Source organism: Dama dama, chromosome 14 (genome assembly GCF_033118175.1).
Source record: "Dama dama isolate Ldn47 chromosome 14, ASM3311817v1, whole genome shotgun sequence".
Lineage (NCBI taxonomy): Eukaryota > Metazoa > Chordata > Mammalia > Artiodactyla > Cervidae > Dama > Dama dama.
The window spans coordinates 43582891-43607167 of NC_083694.1; the positions used below are offsets into that span (position 1 = coordinate 43582891).

General features: G+C 44.8%; 1 protein-coding gene across 2 annotated transcripts in view; it reads right to left on the bottom strand.

Annotated features, from left to right (window-relative positions):
* Positions 1-24277, bottom strand: part of CAMTA1 (calmodulin binding transcription activator 1) — a 965206-nt gene that overhangs the window by 848827 nt on the left and 92102 nt on the right. The window contains exon 5 of one of the 2 annotated variants that reach the window (XR_009695818.1): positions 21511-22244. The exons of the other annotated variant lie outside the window; for it this stretch is intronic. The gene's annotated coding sequence lies outside the window, so the exon portion shown is untranslated. Of the gene's footprint in view, positions 1-21510; positions 22245-24277 lie in introns of those variants that run through there. 2 annotated transcript variants of the gene reach the window in all.

Here is a 24277-nt window from a genome sequence, read left to right on the forward strand (position 1 = left end):
ATGCTCCAGCCTGGCTCTGAAGGGATACACCAAGGTGTGGGGCCAGCCCGGTGACTCCATCACACAGGAGCTGGAAGATAACTGGGGGAAAAGAAGAAAGCAAGTTGCCATCCTGGTGCTTTGAGACGGCAGCCCTTCTTTCCTTTCCCAGGACGTCACCTAGGAAAAGCCCCTGGGGGCTCTGGAACCCTCTGGATCATGAACTTGGATGGTGACCCAGTAGAAAGATGCACAAAAGTGCTCCTTGGATTGCTCAGCAGCCACCTGGGCCCAAAACAGGTCCCACGGCTTTAGCACATCTGCTCCACAAGGGCAGTGAGGGGCTGTGTCCAGACCACATGACATGGTCCATGTACAGATAAAGCCAAGAGCCAAAAAGAGGCAGCTGCAGCCTCCACATGGGCGCATCAATTTGGGGATAGGAGAGTGGGACAAGGTTGGCCGCTCAGAGATCCACGCAAGTTGGGCCGTGCTCAGGGTGAGCAGCTAAAGATGGGAGAGATCTTCCAGGGTGAGCAGCTAAAGAAGATGGGAGAGATCTTCCTTGGTGTTAGGGTCACACCAGGGCGGGGGTGAGGGGACCCAAAAGTTGCCATCCTCCCTGAGAGCTGAGCCTGAAACAGATCTGGGGAGTTCATTTGTGTGTGTGTGTGTGTGTGTGTGTGTGTGTGTGAGAGAGAGAGAGAGAGATCTGGAGAGTTCATTTGTGTGTGTGTGTGTGAGAGAGAGAGAGAGAGAGAGAGATCTGGAGAGTTTATTTGTGTGTGTGTGTGTGTGTGTTGTTTAGTCACTCAGTTGTGTCCGACTCTTTATGATCCCACCGACTGTAGCCCGTCAGGCTCCTCTGTCCATAGGATTCTCCAGGCAAGAATACTGGAGCCATTCCCTTCTCCAGGGGAATCTTCCTATCTTCCCGACCTAGGGATCAAACCCAGGTCTCCTGCATTGCAGGGGGATTCTTTACTGTCTGAGCTACCAGGGAAGCCCGGAGAGTTCCCAGAGGGGAGGTTTTCACAAGTCTTTTCTATGCATACAGATTAGTTTCACCTGGTCACACTCATGACCAAAGGCAGGTGGGACACCCAGACCTCACCTGTCAGAGGACGGCCTCCTGCTGGAACCCCCACCTGATGCACTCAGATCCACATTGCAAACTGACATCCCCACAGCCTCACTGGCTCCTGAGACAACTAGAACCTTTTCTTCCCTCTGGGTTCTCTTCCTCTCGCACACAACTGCGCCTCTGCCAGGTACAAGCTTGTTCCTCAGCCGTGGCAACTGGCCCAAAGGTCTGCTCTAGGGCCCACCTCAGGGTGGAGACCCCGTTCCCCTGGGAACTGCGCCCCCTGCTGGAGAGGTCCTGGGGCGCAGCAGCCCTTTCTGGCTGTGAATTTTCAGATGACGCCTATTCCAACCCACCCCAAGCGGCCAGCAGCATTTCTACTTAAGATTCTGCTTAGGAAGAACAGTGTTTTGTTTTTTTATTCCAAATGCAGGTGGAACAGGGAGGCAAAACTGACCTTCCATGTGAATTTTGCTTTAATTCAGAAATACTCTATCCAAATAAAGAGTATTAGGTGACTTTTGCGCCCTTTCTGGAGAAGGAAATGGCAACCCACTCCAGGATTCTTGCCTAGAGAATCCCGTGGACAGGGGAGCCTGGTGGGCTGCTGTCCATAGGGTCGCACAGAGTCGGACACGACTGAAGTAACTTAGCAGCAGCAGCAGCAGCAGCTCTCTTTCATCTAAATTATTAAAAGTCCACATATAACAACACGGGATGACCAAAGCAGACAAACACAAGTTTTCTCTTAAGGCAAGGAAATCCTCATTTTCCTGGAGAGTAAAAGAGAATGGGGCAAGTTGGCCTGCTTAATCCTCCTTGCCTCCACTGAAAAAATAGAAAAGGATTATGATGTAAAATGACCAAGATGCTTGTGGTTATTATTGTACTTCTCCATGTTATTCTTTGATTCGATGCCTTTTAATTAAATTCAAATTGATCAAGCAGTTTCAGCAATGACTTCTCAATACTCATGTGTGATTCTAAGATGCTGGAATCTGGCTAAATTAATACTGCATGCTCACCTGCCAATAACAACTCCTGGTGAAAAATTGCACATTCTGGAGCCTGGCAAAGCCTGTCCCGCTAAGCGGTGCTGGAAGGACGAAGCTGGGAACACCTCAGGACAGACCCCAGCTATCCGTGGACTCTGGTCTCACAACACCATATGCACTGCCTCATGAATCCTATTTTATCCAAGCTGAATCAAGGTTTTTTTTTTTTTTTTTTTAAATTTTATGTCCACCTTCCCAACTCCACTCCAAGAAAATAAAATGGATGCAGGCCGTGGTTCATGACTAGGAAACCTGAAGGGTGACGTGACCACTGTCCTAGGAGGCTTGAGTTTATCGGGAGAATCAGGAGGTGAGCAAGTTGTCAATGCGCCAACACACAAAAACCTTTTCTGGAGAAAAGTGCACTAAACTTTCAACCTGTTTCTTGACTATTCTAGCTTAGCATCTGCAGTGAGCAGTGAACAGCATTCTGTGCACCAGGAAACAGACAAGCTGTGGGTAGACGGACTGCGTGGTGGGTGCAAGACAGAAGCCCCGGCCACCCGCCTGCATGGCACAGAGTGACGGGGAGTGCCCCCGGAGGCCAGGCACCTGCTCTGCCAGGCTCGGAAGCCAGGGGCCACAGAGGCAGTGGGACAGTGACAGCCCCTTCTTCCCGTGCCTCATCTCCAGAGACATAGATAAGATACAAGGAGCGGATGCCTGTCAGGCAGCTGAAACGCCCGGAGGAAAACCTGCCAACAGGGTAAGGGGTGCGCTTCAGATGGGGTGGTGAGGGGAGCAGTACGAAAGGGGTGTCTGAGGGGAGAGGGTCTGGTGAGAACTGCCTGGGGTTCCAAGCAGAAGGAACACAAGAGGATGGGGGGCCAGGGAGCCAGACCCCCTGAGGCCTGGAGGTCGGGATCACACTGCCAATGTGAAAGGACCACACCAGCTCCTGGCTGGCTGGCTCTCCTTCTCTGAGCACTCAGGGCTCTGGTCACCAGGGTGGCTGCCCGTTCCCTCGTCGGGGTGGCCCAGTTCCCGCTGCTCCCTCTCCAGAGTCTCACTGGGAAAGGACCATTAACCGAAGGAACCATGCAAGCGTGCTAACTGTCAAGAGTCACCTGAGTCCCGGGAGACACCCTGGCTAGTGAAGGTCATGGAGCGGCAGTTTGGACAACATCCAGGATTCCCTCCCTGGCCTGCATCTAATGCTCACCCCGCAAGCAGGCCGTGCCCAGGGAGAGTTCCTGAATGAAGCTGCAGTAACTCTCTCTCACCATTCAAAACCTCTGCATCCCTCCCTGGAACCTGGGGGCAAGGGAGGCAGCAACTGAGGCTGGACGTTGGCTTGTCTTGACTCCTCCCAGTGAGCATCCCCAGAGGTCAGGGACTATTCCCTCATCCATCCCAGAGCCCAGATGTCTGGCGATTCAGCAAATAGTTGCTGCTGCTCCTGCTGCTCAGGCCAGGACGGCCCATAACTCTTACTGTTTCACCAACTCAAGGACACACTGGAAACCACATGCCAAATTTGTAAAAAGCAAACAAACTGCAAAGCAACAGAGCAGACAAATCACAAATATTTAAATATTGAGACCTAAAATTGACATCTCCATTTCCTCCTCCCCCTGCCCCAGGGACCCTGCCAGCGCAGACAGCGACAGCCCCCCCCTCCTTGTGGGCCACCTCCGCCCTGCCTCTGTCACCTGCAGCGGCTCAGCCAGGGAGGTTTTCAACTTCGCTAAAATGCATATTTTGATTTACTGAAGAAACCTGCGCTGGCCCCAGGCAAATAATAACTGTGTGAGAATATTTCACAGAGCACCTTCCTCCCCCACTCCCTTTAGGGAGAAGACTGCCGTGCTCAAAAACCAGGGGGAGGGGAAATGAAATAAAAAATACATCGAAGTAATGGCCACTAAGTGGGGAGGGGAAGCAGATTTCTGAGCCAACTTCCAAACTCCTGTGGCTCTGGTGTGCCTTTGAGACAATCTCACTCTGCATTCTGTTGCTTAGCTTAAATAGTAATTATTAAAGGCATCAGTGAAAAATGCCCACTCCACCAGGGTCACATCCCTGACCGTCCTTCCTTCCCATGCCAATGGAGTAGAAGCCAGCTACAATAGAGGTGCTTTTCAGGCTCCAAGTTCCACTTCATTTAAGGCCAGAAGAGGGACCACAGCCCACCCACAGCCCTGCCAGGAGCGAGGAAGGAGCAGACATGGCTGTTCTTGGCATGGAAGACAATTCCTCTGTAAGGAGACCAGGCTTCCCATCTCCTGTGGGAAGACTCCAGGGAGGGCGTGGGTTTCTCCCCGGTCTCCTTCCCACCTCCCCCCTGGAGAAGCCTGGGAGAGTTGAACTGCCAGGACCACTTGGACATGACATAAACAGGCAATCCCTCTTCTTAGCATCGATGCTGGAAGGCATCCAGATCCCACACTGGTCCTTCCTGGTCGTCCGAAGAGATGGTGGACGAGTCCAAGGGCTCACGCTCCAGAGCAGGCGAGGGGCTCCCGTGGGTGGCCAGAGCACAGACACTCAGGTGGGACTTGCAACACCAGGTCCATCTGCATCCCTTGGGGTGCCTGCAAGCACAGAGCCCTTCCTGAAAGAAGGCGGGTGCTCCCACCAGGCAACGATACAGTTCCATAACCCTGCATGAGCGCCTCTGTGTATGAGACGTTGTGTCTGGGCCCAGAACACACGAGTGAGAGATTCAGTTGCCATCCCCAAAGTGTGCAGACAGACACACTCACAGATTACTAATAAAAAACGCATCAAGCACCACACAAACCTGAAGCTGGGAACAATCCATTCCACCAGGGGACGAGGACAACACGGGAGGGAAACTGGAACTGAAACTTAGAGGTTCTCCCATCACCCAGGTGCAGACGGGGCAGGCAACACGTAGACCCAAGGCTTCAAGGTCATTCCAAGGAACTGGGGCTTTACCCTGCGGAGTGGGGGTGACTGAAGGCAGAAGTGGGTTGTAGAGAAAGTGGGTGCAAAGCAGGGAGACCCAGGAACAGGTCAAGGGGTCATGGGGGCCCACTCTGGGGCAATGGTGGGAGGGATGGAGAAGACGGAAACGGGGGAGGGACATGGAAAGACCGGCAGAAGCTCCAGGTTTTCATTCATTGACGCCGGGGGGCACCCAAGGCACTGAGGAGCAACAGACCTGGACCACTGGTCTCGGAACCAGAAGTAGAACCAGAGGACACCACAGCTGGGGGTGAGGAGCTTGGTTTGGATGGTGAGTGTGAAGAGTTCAGTACACAACATGAAGTACAGACTTGAAACTCAGGAGAGGCAGGGCCTGAAGATACAGATGTGGGGTCATGAGCGTACACATGGAAACTGAAGCCATTGGAAAAAAAACAGTTTCTTTCAAGCCAGAGTCCTCTCACAAGAGAAAAGAGGGCCAAGGACACACACAGAGGTCCTGGAATCTCCAAGGGGAGGCGGGAGAAAGGCAGGGTCTGCACAGTGAGCAGCAGAGAGAACGGTGCCCCAGACCCAGGAAGAGGAGGTTTTCCTTTGAGACAGAAAAGGATAATTAATGTCAACGGTTGCTGCAGAGAAGCCAGGAAGGATGAGGGCTGGAAACCGGCCGTGGGATTTGGTCACGAAGCGTTCTCAGTGAATCCTAAAATGAGAAGGTTCCAGGGAGTGGGTGGGGAGGCAGAGCCCGATTTCTACGGTCAAGGAGAAGATGGGAAGGGAAGTGGAAAGATAGAACTGCAGCAGGAAAGGTTTGAGAGAAACCTTACATAGAGTGAGAATGACAGCACATTTGTGAGTAGTGGGGACAGAGCGATACAGAGTAGATACCGAGATATCTTACTAGCTTCTGAGCTGCAGGTAACTCGGGAATTGTCCCAGAGTGGTGATGGCTGAAGCCACACCCGCGGACGACATGCCTCATGGAGAGCAAAAGCAAAGACAAAAGCAAGGACCCTGATGTTTAAAAGGAGCTGGGCAAAAAAAAAAAAAAAAGGAGCTGGGCAAGAGCTTCTTTTCCAATTCCCATCCCCCACATCCAGCTCAATCCATAAGGCTGGAATTCCAGCCACATTTGCTTCTAGAAGGGGTTCCCCAATGATTTAGGCACATGGGAAATCTTCAAGTTTTTTGTTCTTTGCAACACTGAGGCTCTATAAATGGTAAATGGGAAAATGAAGGCAGGTCCTACAGGACCCAGGGTCAAAACCACAGGTTACTTACCTCTCCCCTTGATATTCTGAAGCTTTGAGCCATGTCAAATCAATCAATCAGAAGTTGAGCCTTCCCTTGTAACTCCAGTAGAATACTGGATAACATCAACAACATGTACCAAATAGAAACACCTGGGTTATGCGAAAGGCACATCATGATAATCAAACAGAACAAACGGCTAAAAAAAAATCAGGACTCAATAAAATATTGAGTGAGCTCGTAAAATACTTCCACTAATGTATAATTAACATACGATAAAATGTACAGATCTTAATCTGTTCCACAAGTTTTAGCAACTACCTGTGCTCCTGTGATCACAGCCCCAGTCCCCATTTAGTTCTTTCTTCTCCATTACCCAGGAAGCTTCCCGGCTCTTCCCAGTCACTTTCCCTCCCTGCCCACTTAACCACCATAGACTGGTTTGTACTTCTTTGGTTTTCTAGATCCATCCATATGGTTATATCAGCAGTTCATTCTTCTTATAGCTCAGTGTTATACAGTTGTGATAATAATTTATTTACCCCATTTTCAGATGATAGATATGTGGGCTGTTTCCAGTCTGGGGCTTTATATAAACATTCCTCTGCAAGTCCTTTCATGAACATGTATTTTCTTCTAAGTAGTGGAATTGCTGGATCACAGTGCAGATGTTCAGTTTCATAAAAAGTGCCAAACAAGTCTCCAAAGAGGTTACTGTACCACTGAATGCTTGTAATAGTCCATAATCTCACCAATATTTAATATTGGCGGTCTTTCTCATCTGAGCCATTCTAATAGGTGGTATCTCATGGTGATTTTAATCTGTATTCCCTGATGAGTGAAATGTCAAGCACCTTTCCACACGTATATTGCCCATTTGGGGATCTTGTGAAGTGCCTACACAAAGTGCATAGGTGTATGCATTCTGACAGAGTTGTATAACCACAACCATAATCAAAATATACAGATTTCTGTCATCCCCAAAAGTTCCCATGTGCCCTTCTCAGCCAGCACCCCTCCATCTCCAATCCCCAGCAACCACTGATCTGTTTTATTTCTGCAGAGTTCTTCTACCTTTTCCAGAATATCAGGTAGAACTATGCGGAAATAAAAGATTTCCTGTTGAGTCTGGCTTCTTCTCACTACAAAGAATGCTTCTGAGATCTGGCCATGTTGTATCAGTTTCTTTTTATTGCTGACGGTATTCCAAGGAAGATGGTGATTCATTCACCACTTGAATGAATGACATTTGGGTTTTCAGCTACTAGAAATCATGAATAAAGCCACTGTGAACATAACTTCTCATTCTCTTAGGTAAATACCTAGCAGTGGGACTGTTGGGTCATACTATAAGTACAGATTTAAGATTTTCTTAAACATCCTAAAGTGTCTATTCAAATCTCTTGCCCATTTTTAAACTGGGTTGTTTTCATTTTATTGCGTTTTAAGAGTTCTTCACACGTCCTGGATATAAGTCCTTTATTAGACATATGCTTTGCAAAAGTTTCCTCCCAGTCTGTGGCTTGTCTTTCCACTGTCTTAACAGTATTTTTGGAAGAACAGAATTTTAAAATTTTGATGAAGTCTGAAATCCATTTTCTTTCTCTTTCGGATTGTGCTAAGAAATCTTTGCTTGTTCCAAAGTCACAAAAATTTTTTTTTTTCTTCTGGAAGCTTTCAAGTTTTAGAATCTAAACTTAGGCCTATAATCCATTTTGAGTTCATTTTTATATATGGTCCAAGATAATGGTTGAGGTTCATGTTTTTTGCATACAATGTCTCATTGTTCTATTATAATTTGTTGAAAACACCGTCCTTTCTCCATTGAATTGCCTTTGCACCTTTGTCGAAAATCAATTGACCATGTATGTGTGGGTCTATTTCTGGACCGTCTATTCTGTCCCATTGATCTGTGTGTCTATCTCTCTACAATACTACACTGTCTTGATTACGGGAGCTTTATAGGAAGTCTTGAAAATCAGGCAATACAATCTTCTAGCTTTGTTCTTTTTCAAACTTGATTTGGTTTTTCTAGCTCCTTTGTATTTCCATATAAACTTTATAATCAGCTTGTCTGAATTTTGACTAGGATGGCACAGAATTCATAAATCAATTTAAGGAAAAAAACGCATCTTAACAAAACTGAATCTCTCAATCCACAGTAGAGCCCACCATTTACGTAAATCTTCTCTCATTTCTCTCAGCAATGTTTTGTAGTTTTCGGTGGAGAAGTCTTACACTCATTTACTTAGTTTTATAAAGGTGTTTGATGTTTTTGAAACTACTGTACATGGTACTGATTAAATTTCTTCCTTTTCCCCCTAATATATAAAAATACAATTGACTTTGTATCTTGTAGCCTTGTTGAATCCACTCATTCTTTCTTGTGGCACAAATACATATATTCCCCTGGATTTTTCATAGTCATGTTGTTTGCAAATACAGGTTACATTCTGGAGTTAGATTACTTTGTCTGAAACTACAAAGGATAGGTGCTTTTCAATGATTGGAAAGTGTTCAAAATTTCATTTAAAAAAAAAAGCCTTGGAGAAATTTCGCTTAATTTGTGATGGCAAATTTTTATCTCTGAACTTTATTTCCTTCTCTTGCTAGATTAATGTCCTCTTACAAGTGAGGTGGGGAGGCTGTGTGGCTATGTGGCATGGGGATGCCATCATTGGGGAGTTTAGGCGTTCCTTCCAGACATCACCTCATTCCCCAGTGTGGTATCAATGCCAGCAACAAGCCTGAAGAACACCCGCAGCCCGGGAATGAAGCAGAGGTCTCAGTGCATCTCCACCCTCTATTACCATCTTTTAATGTTGGATTTCACATGTGATTTTTCAAAGAGCTATGGGGAGTGGGGCTATTAATGACCTTTTTTCCACCAGGACACGAGGCACGTAATAAGGTCTCAATGACAAGTAACCAGTAATCCAATGATAATAAACACATAGGAGGGTTTGAAATGTAAAAACTGGGACTTCCCTGGTGGACCAGTGGTTAAGACTCCACGTTCTCACTGCAGGGGGCACCGATTCAATCCTTGGTCGAGGAACTAAGATCTCACATGCTGCTCGGTGTGACCAAAAATTAAAATTAAAAAAAAAAAAAAAAAAAAGTAAGACCTTGAACAAGGAGGCAGCATCAAGTTCACTAAGTTTATGACTCAACTGCTCAAGTCCACAGAAACAAGGAAACAGATCAACTAATGAAAGACTTGACAAAGGATTGTATTTTAAATGTATTTCTGCCACCGTCTGATTTTTTTCCATCCTGCATCCTTATACAATTTGACTAAAGTCCTCAGATCTGTGGTGTCAACACTAGGATCTGTCTGAAGTTAATTATTGTCTCCATCACAAAAGTCAAGTAATTATTTATCAAGCTACTGTTTTTGCCCAATCGTCTTAGGCACAATGTCTTTACTATGAGGTGGTGAGACTATGTGTGTGTGTGCGCTGTGTGTCATGCATATAATTTTTAACGCAAGAATAACTCTAGAGCAGTCCGCTGCCATTCTATCAAATGCAAGGCAAGTGATTGCCGAGTTCCCAATTATGTTCAACCTTAAATCACACTGTTTGGTCTGGTTGTATATCCAGCCCTACAGGGAGTTGTGCAAAGGCATATATTTGGCAGGCTTTCAAACCACGGCTACAAAACATGCGCTGAAGAAAATGATTCAAAATATTAAGAAAGCAGTCATTTATTTTAGAAAGCCTGTTCACGTGAGACAATAAGCTGCTTCCCAGAATAGGCTCCATCCATCAGGAAAACACTATGAGCCAGCACACGCTGGCTGGAGCCTGCCTCTCAGCCGCCACACGGCCGTGATTACGATCCATCATCCACGGTGCATCCAAGGTGGATAAGCGGTTGGCCACACTTTCATGATGGCAGCTGAGCTGTCAAGGGTGGCAAACCCTCCCCTACCCTGGAGAAGTGCCCCAGGCACAGGTGACCTCATAGACCCTAGACACCTACCTGATTTTCCCTATGGATCCTCATGGGAGCACTCTGTGGCACTTGGACACAGAATAAGAATGCAAGCCAGGAGCACTTTGGTGCTTGGTCTAGATGAACTACTTCATTGAAAAATAATACTTCGAACAAAACAAACCAGGGGCTCCACGGCAACCAGGTACCTGTTATCAACCAGGTGATCTGCTTTATGATAAAAGGTTAATAATGTCCATCTAGTCAAAGCTATGATTTTTCCAGTAGTCACATATGGATGTGAGAGTTGGACCATAAGGAAGGCAGAGCACCAAAGAATTGATGCTTTTGAACTGTGGTGCTGGAGAAGACTCTTGAGAGTCCCTTGGACTGCAAGGAGATCAAACCAGTCAATCCTGAAGGAAATCAACCCTGAATATCCACTGGAAGGATATCCACTGATGCTGAAGCTGAAGCTCCAATATTTTGGCCACCTGATGCAAAGAGCCGACTCACTGGAAAAGACCCTAATGCTGTGAAAGACTGAGGGCAGGAGGAGAAGGGAGCAAGAGAGGATAAGATGGTTGGATGGCATCACCAACTCAATGGACATGAGTTTCAGCAAGCTCCAGGAGTTGGTGAAGGACCGGGAAGCCTGGCATGCTGCAGTCCATGGGGTTGCAAAGAGTGGGACACAACTTAATGACTGAACAACAACAATGTCCTTCTAGGGATCAAGCTAGCTGGGCCATTAAGCTTGGACAACTGAAACAAAAGAGATTCTATCTGAGATGAGACTCAAGAAAATCTCTTTCCAGTGTCTTTCCTGAACGCCCACTGGAAACTTGTACCACCCGAGGGGCCAACTGACAAACCAATTCCATCCAGGATAACTGTTCCCAAGGACCAGCCTGTTCTTTCACCATCTATGAGCTTTAACTTATCTGCCAGAAAGAATTTATATCTTCTCCTTCCATCACTCCAACCTGAGGAATGGGCAACAGATGAATCTTGTAAAGTATAGATAATAATTGTGTGTGTGTGTGTGTGTGTGTGTGCACGCACGCTCACAAGTCCAACTCTTTGTGACCCCATGGACTGCAGCCTCCCAGGCTCCTCTGTCCATGGAATTCTCCAGGCAAGAATATTGGACTGGGTTGCCATTCCCTACTCCAGGGAATCTTCCTGACCCAGGGATCAAAACTGTGCCTCTTTTGTCTCCTGTATTGGTGGGCAGATTCTTTACCACTAGCACCACAGGGGTAACAATTAGTTTTCTCTAAATCAGGACACACCAAAATTTAACAAATACTTAAGTTTCTCAACCAACTTAAGGAAGTGTTTAATAAGCCAACCACAGCGCCAAGACAAGGAATACAAAACTGCATTAGCTTAAACAATGGAATCTCAACTTCCCTAAGGCAAAGACTTCGAATCTGTGGGGTTTTTCTGATACCATCAAACACAGCACCTGCAATGAGGAGGAGAATTATGTACTGATGGACAGCCAAATATCTAAGACAGGACTTACTAGAAAAGGACAACCATGCAGCTTGTGAGCTGGAAATCATTTAGGATTTTTTAAGGGTAAGAAAGGAAAAATGAACAATCGTAAATAAATGAGTGGCTTTCCCTTGCTAATATCCAAGGCCAGTGAAATGCAACCAGTGTGTCTGTCCAGGGGGCCAACCTCACTTTTTCAAGCTGGATTAAGGGGCCCTGTTTCATTTTCAAGCAATTAAATAACAAGGTCCAGAGACACTAAACGTGTGTCAAGCACATTGTCAAGTGTACCATAAACACTTATTTTTTAATAATCCACAAGGGAAAGTCACGGCCCTTCATATACTTAATGAGATTACTGACCACTAATGGGCAAGTATGTATAGCAACATGTTTAGCATATTCAGTTGACTAAACCAGCAAGTTAATTTCAAAAGCAATCAACCAAAGGGTCGAATTGGGAGAGTGAGACAGTTCAGGGGGATGCAGTGGATGGTTTCTAATGTTTGTTATCAGAGAAGAGTGGCTCCAGTAGAGACAGCCTTACTCAGTGTTCAGTAACTAGGAAACCAATGATGGACAGGCACTCCCAATGTTTCTCCCTGCTACTAGCAGACTCCAAACACACGCCAGCCCACCAGCAACTCATCATGGAAACACTGCCTGCTGTATCACCCACTTCTTACAAAGGAGACCCTCCATAAACTGGTCAAAACCCGTCTTCCAGCCCAATCTACCCAGCTTCATCTCACATCCCTCAACCCTGCACAGGTGGGCCGTTCCTCAGCTCTGCCTGCCCGCATCCTGTTTGAACCTGTTCTCCCTCCAGGCAAGGGAGACCAGGCTACCCAGTACCTGGACTTGGGTGGCATTTGGCTCCGTCACACAGAGACGGGAGAGGCTGTCTTCAATCAAATCTGATCAGCTGATGCACAAAAACAACTCAACCCCTGCTGCTCCAGGGCTTTATCCATAGGTTTTGATTCTGAAAAGGCCCATGTCGCCATATACTAACTGACAAGTTACTATTTTTACTCATACAACCCAACCACCAAAACAATGTGCTGATAAAGATAGCAACGTGCACGGGAAGCCGCACAGGGGTGCTTCTGCCTAATTAGCAGACGGGCCTCCTGGGTTCTACAACCCAGTCCCCGACTGGCACATTGGAGACCAAAGTAAATGCTTTAACTGACAGCGGCAAGTGGCATCATATGCTTGAGATGCGGTGAGTTGGAAATATGAGTCTTTTCTCCCTAAGGAAGCTGAACGTGAGAGGTTCAATGAACTACTTCCAGGAACCATCACCAAGTTTCTAAGTATCAGCAGACTTTCCACATTCTCCTCCTAAATATCTGAGATGTCAAAGGGAGGAAACCCCAGGAACCAAAAGCAAAGTACCCACCAAAGTTCGGATTTCTGCAAATACGGTATCTTAGCAGATTTGTTCCCTCATCCCAGAATGAACACTAAACACTGAAAGCTTCCCTCTCACGCTCATGAGAAAGATGCTATAGGAGAAATCACAAAAAATGAGCCTGTCTCTCAAGCTGCACATGAGTGATTCAGGGAGGCAGTGCTGTCCTGTCCCATGGCCAGCGAGGAGGCCAAGCACTCCTGATGGGCTCTCACCGTGAGCCAAGAACACTGGCATCGTTAACTTATTGTGCGGGGTGGGGAGGGGACCATGCTCACTCACATCCTTCTCAGGACACAAGCTGATGTTTAAGTATAGCCACTCTGTGAAGCCCAAGATGTCAACTTCCAATGTCTAAAGACAAGATTTACAGCAGTATCTTTTCAACGGTACTTCAAGCCACCTGGGGACAAGGACCTTAGGGCTGTCCTTCCAGGTGCCCAGTTATACCAGGTCAGAGTCCCCTAGTAACACTGGCGGTTTCCGGGGTTCCTCGCCTGCATCCAACTTTATCAGTGATGATCTGTGAACTTACGGGCACTTCCAGCTGAGCAGACAAGGGCCCTGTCCTAACAGCCTGCATTCTAGTGGGGTGGGGAGGGGAGGAGAAAACACTTTGGACATTAACAAATGCTATTACAAATACACACACACACACACACACACACACACACACACAAACCTGGCGGATGACAGAATGAGGGGGCCTGTGCTAGACTGGGTTGTCCGGGGAGGGCCTCTCTGGGAGATGACATTTGAGTGACATCAAGAAGCCAGCATGACATGGGGGGAAGGAGGGAAGGGCATCCACACAGAAGAAACAGCCAAGGAGAGAGAAGCACGCTTGGTGCGTTCTGAGTGCAGGAAGCATCAGTGGGCCCAGGAGGGCCAATGTCGGGAAGTGTAAGCCTGGCAGGACCAGACCTCGCAGGCCAACCTCATGCCAAATGGATGGAAAGTCAGCTCAGGGTTCAAGCAAGCTAGTGACCTCCTCTTAATTGTATTCTGAATAACTGACCCCAGCCCTGCCCAGGGAGACGAGGCGGCCACCTGGGAACATGTGGTGGACGTCCAGGCAAAGAAAACGAGGGCAGCGGACTCAGGAGGCACCATGGAAATGTGGAACATGGAAGAGGTCCTGGAAGGGGAACTGAAGGACTTCCAGACAGAGTCCACATATGGGGTTGGGGGGAAGGGCAGAATCAAGAACACTTCTGAGCTTCTGATTTGGAAGCACTGCTGAACTTGGGTGTTGGCCCTCATCTTCACTGTCACAGGTATCTCCAGGCTCTTTCCACTGATAGTGAACTTCAACCTGCACCAGACACCTTTTGACAGTTTACAGAGGTCACTGCACTTGCTCCAAAACTGAAAGGGTAGCCTCAGGAACTAATACTCACAATCTGCTCCAAGATGAAAGGTAAGGAAGTTCCAGCCTAAAGGAGAGTCAACAGAGTCCAGAGAAGGTGCCTGAGCTACTCACTCTCCTCCATCCACAACATTGCCCCCTCCACTGAACTGTTTCCTGGCTCTGCCCAAGCCATCCACACAAGGAGCTGCTCTCAGAGGGTTTTCAGCTTCCTTTAACCAGGCTTTTTTTTTCCCCATTTGGTTCACATATTGTTATTTTATCTTCAATTTTTACCTGAGCTGCATGGCATGTGGAATCTTAGTTCCCCAACCAGGGATCAAACCTGGGCTCTCTGTACTGGAAGCACAGTCTTAACCACTGGACTGCCAGGGAAGTCCCCTAACCAGGCTTTATAAAAAACAGATACTTTTTCTCCCCTAAGTTTGTCACCATTTAAAATGCTGTGCTGGTTAGCGGTAATTATGTAAATGCAAGCAGCCATGTCTATTTTTAAAGGGGAACCCCATTTTGCATTCTTACATCCTAAAATGTTTAAAATAGCTAGTCCAGCAATGTTTTCACTTTATTCAAACGGTTTGTGTGGACTTAAATACAGGTTCAGCGGAAACCAAAGCGAGTCACATGTTTGCTTTCTATTAAACATCTAAATCAGAAGATTAAAAACCTATTTTACATTTAACAGAAAGAAGCCGTCAAATCAGCACAGCAACAGTCTCACCGTATTTCCTGCCGAGCACGGCTGAGGTCTGAGAGGTAATCAATTTTGGAAGGGAGGGCTGAGTTTCTTTAAACTCTTCAAAAAGGGAAAAATACATCTGAGCAAACCTTTTAATTATAGTATCTTCCAAAGAACTTACAAAGCCTTTATTCTTTCCAAACCTAATGCTTTTTAAAGGCAAGTCTTGCCCCTTAATTCCACATGAAATATTCAGTCTAGCATAATTAAATTTTATTCCATGCTATTTTTGTTGGGTTCACAGAAATAGAGGGTGGTAGCATCTTTAAAACAAACTTGCTAGCAACTTCACTTTCACAGGGAATGGTCGGTTCTCAAAACTGAACTTAAAATGCAAATTCCACTCCAAAGGCATATTTCAGTCCAGCACAGATGGGTGGGTTGTCACATTCAACCTGCAAAGAAATCACTGGCCCCTCCTCTCCTCCACTCACTAAACTGTACGTGCCACAAGGTACCTCTGAACATAGATCTCATTTTTCAACATGTAAATACTGGGGCCAAGTTTAATTTTTCAAGTGAATCTATCTGGTAGGTAAAGAAAGCAGAAAGGAAAAAGGGAAAGTAGTACCCACCCGTGGCTGAAAGACATGTATAATCTGAATTAATATTTGGGTAACTACACCATTTGTGGGGAGTCAGCTTGATGTTTTTGGACATTATTCTTATTAGCATAACCAAAATCTTAATCTCTTTCCCAATCAGTTGTCTGTAAGCTACGTGTAAACACAGAACACCTCTCTCTCAAACTGGCAGCCCAGATCACAGAACTCAAAAAAAGAGAAGTGGTAATACTTGAGTGATTCTTGAGTGGTAATTCTTGAGTGATCCACAGCCAACTTCGCCAGCCACAGGAAGACAAGGACCCCATCTTGTCTGACCTACCCAGCATCAGTCCCCTGTGAGGCCCCCCGACGGAACAGAACCCTGTTATAACATGCATCTCCCCCACAAATGTGCATGGGAAACAGAAATGCTCATTTTCCATTCTGCACTCATATCAATAGGGACTGTCCCAGATCAACGGTGACCCAACCTCAGTCCAGCGAGACGGTCCCATTTGTTTTATAACTTCCTAAAAAGCACCAAACCTGAAGAGGGCAACCAAAACAACGACAACAAAGATTTTTTTACTAAGTGACATCTGATATAGCTGTAAGGCAGCAGCTTGCCCACCCGGTGCTAGGGGCCATCAGAAAAACCACCAAGGACGTACCCCAGATGCTGTTCCAATTCAGAGCTGCCAGGCTAGAATCATGTAAATACTCAGATGCTTTGTCAGCATTAAAAAAAAAAAAAAAATCATTCTTTAATTAGACTGTTAGAACTTTAAAATGTATCTTATATTTTTTTAACTAAAAAAATATATACCTTAATTCTTATATTTGATTTTGGCTTTATGGGTTCATCTATGTTATTTTTTAATTTTTTTTGGCTGCACATGGTCTTAGCTGTGTCATGCAGTATGCAAACTCTCAGTGTGGCATGTGGGATCTAGTTCCCTAACCAGGAACTGAATCCGGGCCCCTGCATTGGGAATGCAGTCTTAGCCACTGGACCAGCAGGAAATTCCCTATGTCATTGATTTTAAAAAAGACCACCCACCAAACTCAGCCAAGTGGTTGGTAAGAACTTAACAGCCTGAGAAAAGCTGTCACTACAGCCACCAATGGGTGGCTCCAGAAGAGTTAAGTGAGCTGCAGAAAATGGAGATACAGTCAAAACCCAAACCAAACAAACAATGTGACACAAAATTAAACTTTCATGCTACAGAAACAGGTATTCGAATGTAAAGCATCTACCCCAACTCATCTGCAAAAGATTTGAGACTCATTTTTGTTTTCTGTTCAGACCTAATAAATGTTTAAATAAGACGTTCTGCTAGCTTTTCAAGAACCTGGCCCATTTATCACTTTTTCAAACTACAGCATCTTCTCGTTCTAACATCTCAGCAGCTCCTGCAGAAAAGATGCAGAGTCGCGGTGTCTCTGCAGCACAGGACACCCGTAGGCAAAGGTTGCAGATTCACTGGGGCCTACAGAGGCTCAGCGCCGCACACACCAGGGATCCCCGGGGCGGGGAATGGGGAGATTCTGTTAAATTGAGCCTAATATTTCACAACACTCAGGAAGGGTCCGGGCTGAAACAAAATACATAAGCTGTTCATTATGTATTGAAGAACTGCTGTCCATATCAAAAGCATAAAAGTGGTCACTGGGGTGAAGTTGGCCAAATTATTTTTTTCAATTAATTTTTATTGGAGGATAGTTGCTTTACAATGTTGTGTCAGTTTCCACTGCACAACAAAGCAAGTCCGCTCTACGTCTACACGCACCCCCTCTATTTTGGATTTCGTCCCCTTTCAGGTCCCCGCAGAGCACTGAGTAGAGTTCTCTGAGCTCTACAGCAGGTCCTCATCAGTTATCTGTTTTACACATCGTGGTGTGTATACATCAATCCCAATCTCCCATTCATCCCACTGCCCCCACTTTCCTCTCTTGGTGTCCATGCCTTTGTTCTCTGTGTCTCTATTCCTGCTTTGCAAATAAGATCGATCATCTATACCATTTTTCTAGACTCCACATATATGCAGTAATATATGATATTTGTTTTTCTCTTTCTGACTTAGGAAGTCAGCCAACTCAAATGGGAGGAAAGAAGCATTTCCACAGCCACATCCCTGCAGGAGTGCTGGGCAGACATGGGTGGAGGGCCCAGTCTATGTCTGCAGGGCCTCTCTACTCAACTTGGACTCCAACTCCTGCTATGTGACCTCAACCAGGGGTGACAAAGCTCTCCCTGGCTCTCTCAGGATTACTAAGAAACCAAATAATGTACCTGTGGAATCATTTTCTTAAAACTGTAAAGGCACATAAAATTTGAGTTGTTACTATTTTTTATTTATATCATAAGGCTACTTATAGATTATTGATATATTATAACTAGTCAGTGAACTTTTAACTGGGAAACCCTGCAAGTTTCTTTCTCTATTTCTGATTATTAGAAATATTTAGGATCAGCAGTGGAGGTCGATAGCTGATACACAGAGCTGACTCACTTCAATGTACAGCAGAAACTAACACAACACTGTAAAGCAATTATATTCCAATTTAAAAAAAAAAAAAAAAAAAAAAAACCTCAAAGAAAGAAAATGCATATGCTTCTACCTTGACTTAAATTGTGATAGCATGACCAGTGGCTCTGAGATTGGCAAAAATGCCCAGCTGAAATAATGACATAAACTGCCTATTCTGTCTCTCCTTTGGTTGCACAGCTCATTAACTGCATAAACAGAGAAACTATTTAGGTGTTAAGATCCTGGAAAATCAAAGGTTATTCTAATGTCAAAAGGCCACAGACATTTACCATGGTAAAAACAGAAAGGTGGGTTTGGAAGCAAATGCCCCATCTACAGTGAAACTTGAGGTATTAAAGGCAATCATTTCTGCTTTAGGAAAGCACTAAGTTGGCATGTAAAGCCAAATCTGATCAAAGTTCCCAGGGATTATACATGAAAAGTCACCAGGAAACCCCAAAGTATAGAAGTGAGGCCTGCAGGAGAAACTAGGGGAGGAGTATATGACAACTCTGTACCATTTTTGCAATTTTGCTATAATAAAAAATTATTCCAAAATGAAAAGTTCTGTTGTCAAAGTGACCTTTTAAATTTAAAAAGGGAGAGAGAAACTTGCTTCTGAGGAAGAAAAGGAAACTTACATATTTAATAGCACTCTGTGCAGTTCCAGACTTTTTCACATACCAACTCATTTCAACCTCACAACCACATCTTGACACAGCTCGGAATCAACAGCGGCAGCCCTACCTCACAGCGAAAGAAACATGTAAAAAAATGATTTCCCCAGGAGATCCCACAGCTTTTCAGAGGTGGAGGTGGGACCCAGTTCCTGGCCTACCTGATCCCAAAGCCCAAAGTATAACCCAGTCTGGCCAAGGGACATAAGTGGGAAAGGTGGGGCTGCCCTCTAGGGAAGATGGAGATGGGACACGGACATCCACCTGATACAATACCCTTGTGGTTGCTCAGAAGCTCAGTCTCGTCCAATCTGCGACACTATCGACTGCAGTGTACCAGGATTCCCTGGCCTTCACCATCTCCCGGAGTTTGCCCAAACTCAGGTCCACTCAGCCGTACAGTGAGTCACCCAGAGACCATCACTCTATAATTATGGGCCCCTCTTTGAACAAGCAAGTTAAGAGATGTGTCTAAAAACGGATGTCCTGGTGCCCTGTGGAAAATCTTAATGCTGGTATACTTTCTTACAACAAGTTCACTCGAAAATGCTTTCCCCAAGAAATCATCCCACAAGCTAATAAGCTTCTAAAGAAGGCTCCCTGGAAGGCTGTTTCTAGTGAACTCAGGGCCACAGCTCCATGGAGTAGGAAACTGACCAGCACGTAAAAAGTACAGTGACAGGTGGGGCATAAACCAACCACCACGCGACTTTTCGAAACACACCAAAAAGAAAAGCTCAGAGAAAAACAGTCATAAGGTGGCTCCTCTTGAGAAAAGCCGTCTGAAGGCTGGTGGGTCAGCCCTCTCTGCCTGGCATTCTGCGTGCCACCAGAGGGCACTAACTCGTGTCAGCGCTCTGGAAATCCTCAGGTCACACACTGAACTGCAGGAAGGTTGAATGAAAGCTAGACTTCAAATCAATGAAAGGATAAATCTGACAGGGGCTTTAAGTACTTGGTGGCCATAAATTTCAATTTAATTCCATAAAACTTAGAAGTGCACAGATGATGTGCAGAGTATGCTAAAAAAACAGTAAGCTAATTGACGCTTCAGATTTATGAAAATAACGGATTTCAAAGTAACGCTAAGAGATACACATTTGCTTCTGCATCTTTTGTCACTGGGGTTGTCATCTGGATATCACGCCCCAGCAGCTCCAACATGTGTACACAAAGCAGCACAAAGAAAAACACTTTCAGCTTCTTCGTTACTTTAAAAAGCCACTCTTCACTGAATTACAAATGGACATTTACCATAATAAAATTATAGTACAGTTTATTATGCATGATTAAAACATGATTTAATCTTTCGTACTAAAACCCCTGTAAGAATAAATAGTGAACATTTACCAGTGCTCATTATGCCCTAGGTTGCTATTCTGAGCACATTACACTTATTTAATACTCACAAAGTCCCTCTGAGAGGCTGTAAAATTCTATTTTAGTAAAAAGTTCAACCTTGCATTTCTTGAAGGCAATCAGGAATTTTTCTTTATATCTGTGTCTACCATCAATGATTTATTTGTCCACAAGACTGTAAATGCAGATCTGTGAGTTCTGCCTCATTAACTCCCTTCTGTAATTATTTCTTCACCCCAGAATTCATACTTCTTAGGCTTCCATGGGACGGTAAGATTACATAATCAAAAGGTTTCAGCAAAAAGTTTAATGAAAAATGCATTTATGCCCTGAAACAGATTTCTGTTTTTGTTTTGCTTTGTGGTACATTAAAAAAAAAAAATCTAGTCTTGGTTTTTCACACTTAATTTAAGAGAAACTGAAACATATTTAGTTCAATTAGAAATGCTGGTTACTTCTCTATGTGACACAAAATTCAAGTTCAATTGGGCCTGCTTTCGCTGCTTTTAGTTGATTTCTTCAGTGTCCAATAAATAACTGGAGTTTAGACTGAAATAAACAAAATTGGACCAATAAAGTATGCTACCCCTGAAAAGAAGTTTCAGCTCTTTAGATAATTCGTCACAACTTGATGACACAAATAAACTCACCTTGAGATAAAGGCCCACATCACAGGGTACTGTCTCCTTGGTTTTGTTTTTGTTCTTTGTATTTAAAAAAAAAAAAAAGAAAAGAAAGAAAGAAAAAGAGAAAAAAACACACAACCTCCTCAAAGAACAACATCTTCAGGAACAGTATCAGCATTCTGGTCTATGCCAACACGCACAGAATAAAGACGGAGCACCTGTCACACTCATGAAAGTAATGTGGAACAAAAGTGCCCTGTTACTATCACCTAAACAAATGCCTCCCAGTTCCCTCTATATCTCTGTTAATGCCCATTTGATTCACAAAATATTTTGGCTTGTTTATTTGATGCCAAATTTTATTGCTATTAAATATCAAGAAAAAATTTTCATTCCTATTTTCAACCTCCCTATATTTGTTTTTTGATGCTCCTTTAAAGCCTCTCATCAGATGTCTTGATGTTAAAATATCCCAGAGACATGACTTACGTACTTCCTACATCTATGTCTTCTACATCTTCATCAGGAGGCACGGACAATGGAACATGTAGAAAGTTTTATTATAATCTTAACTCTGAGGCCTGATATGTACCCTCTACCAGTCCGACAGTCATTTCAATTACAGCAAAGTCTTTCTATTCCTCCCCCCAAATTTCACTGCTTTGTCATTTTGAGAAGTCATGTAAAAGAGGTATATTAAAGGAAAACATTCAGGAAGGATGAGATGCCCACTCACCCGCTGGGCAGCGTGTATTTAGATTCGCACTGCAGGTTTTGTCCTGGGCTCTGGGGACACTGGGTGCACATGACAGAGGCCTTGCCCTGCTCTCATGGAGCTTCCACCCTCCCGGGAGTCAGACAGGGACCAACAAGCAGATCATCACTCTTACATAAAGAGCAGCTCCCTAAGGGGACTGACAGTGGGATGTGGGTGTATGGGTGGTCATTCAGGCCTCTGTGACCAGATGACACGTGGACAGAGACTCCCCTCTCCCTGAGCTAGGTCAGGCTGGAGATCTCTTTCATAACTCTGAATGAAGCAAGACTGGGTCGCTTTAATCTATTTCATTTTTAGTAACATTCGAATCAAATTAATGTCGGGTTTTGAGTACAATTAATTCACTAATAGAATTGTCTTGAAGCCAGACATGGCGCTGGCAGGATGGCCGCGCTCTCCCTACGAGTTCTGCCAGCTCTCACTCCAGTGGCAGCCCTCCCGGCTCCGGCTCTGTGGCTCCCTCTTCTCGCCGCGCCCATGAACAAGTGTGTGTTGAGAGCCTGAAATAAATAAGTGTAAAGTGGGTCAAGACCGTCGCTTCTATTTCTGTTTTCAACTGAAGAAAATGTGCCCCATTTCCTGAGGCAGAGAGGAGAGAGCTGGGTAAAAGCAAACTGAAGTCTATACTAAATACTTACATATATACATACATGTACACACATATAAGTAACACACACTACTATATACATAGATATTCCCACATGCCTGACTTATTTCCCTGTAGTAACTCAAAACTGGTTCTTTCCATAATCATGAGAGTGTAACTTTTACTGGGTTGCGGGTTGTATCTTTAAGAGGCCACAAAATTTTTTTAAAGGGTCAAATTAAAAATTTAAAGTTTCAAAGATGATCAAGGTTCAGATTCAATTTACACTAATTTCAGAAGAATTTTTTACTGACTCGGCATATTCAGTAAACTACTTTGGTTTGTTTTGTTTTTTTTCTAACAGAGCGTCCCAGGGGAGTCATTATGTACAATCAGCTCTCTAATTCAGACGAACATGTCTAAGTACATATTGATACAGCACAACACAATGCTTCAAGAGGCTCCCCTGCTAGCGACTATTAGTTGAAGCACAGGACTAAAAAGGTGAACTTCTGAAATTGAATTCCCAGCACTTCCAATCGTCACTTCCTTGGCCAGTTTCACAGGTTAGAAAAACTTTTTTAATTTCAAAGGATACTGAATGAGGCAAAGAACTAGCAGTTTCAAATCATGGAAGATTCTAGTGATAAGCTACATAGGTGGTTCCTGCAGTGTCCTATAAACTACCCAAATGCACATGGATGCAGAAAGAAAGCCTTGACAATCTGTCCTCTGGAAATCTATCTCTTCTTTACCTCTCCTTGCTCAAGTACCTTCGGGGGGAAGAGCCATAAAGTCAGTGATCTGGGGTCAAACGCTGAACACTGTGCTAATGAGTCTTAATAGGGCAAGTTGGGAACACACAGTGTTGGGGAGAGAAGTGAAAAAGTTGGTCACTCAGGCTAACTTCCATGGAATTCTCCAGAAAAGAACCCTGGAGTGGGTAGCCATTCCCTTCTCCAGGGGATCTTCCCAACCCAGGGACTGAACCCAGGTCTCTGGTGTTGCAGGTGGATTTTTTTTTTTTTTCAGTTGGAGGCTAATTACTTCACAACATTTCAGTGGGTTTTGTCATACACTGACATGAATCAGCCATGGAGTTACATGTATTCCCCATCCCGATCCCCCCTCCCACCTCCCTCTCCACCCGATTCCTCTGGGTCTTCCCAGTGCACCAGGCCCGAGCACTTGTCTCATGCATCCCACCTGGGCTGGTGATCTGTTTCACTATAGATAATATACATGCTGTTCTTTTGAAACATCCCACCCTCACCTTCTCCCACAGAGTTCAAAAGTCTGTTCTGTACTTCTGTGTCTCTTTTTCTGTTTTGCATATAGGGTTATCATTACCATCTTTCTAAATTCCATATATATGTGTTAGTATGCTGTAATGTTCTTTATCTTTCTGGCTTACTTCACTCTGTATAATGGGCTCCAGTTTCATCCATCTGCAGGTGGATTCTTTACCATCTGAGCCCCAAGGGAAGGAGGAGATGCCACCTAATTTGTTTTTCAAATTTGGGACTGTTTTCCAACCAAACCTCAGACTGACTGACTACAAGTGTGACTACTGAATTCCAGTGAATCAAGGTAAAGGAAAGACCAACCATCATATTCAGGCATGTGTCCAAGGCTGAGAGACCAGTCAATTTCACAAGATTTGAAGGCGGTCCTGAAAAGGACACATCACAAAAAGAAAAGAGCTTCTTCGAGGGGAAGTTCTCACGACATTTATGATCTATTTTCCTAGGTGCTATTCAATTACATAACTAGTTAATTAAGACACCAGAACAACAAATGGAAGATTTCATGACAGCCAAAAGTAAACTTTATATATACAGATATTTTTTAACATAAAATGTGATTGTCTCCAGGGAATCAGACAGCAGCTTCTGACTTGTTTTTTGTTGCTCTTTGCACATTTGCTTTCTGCTACCCAAATTTTGA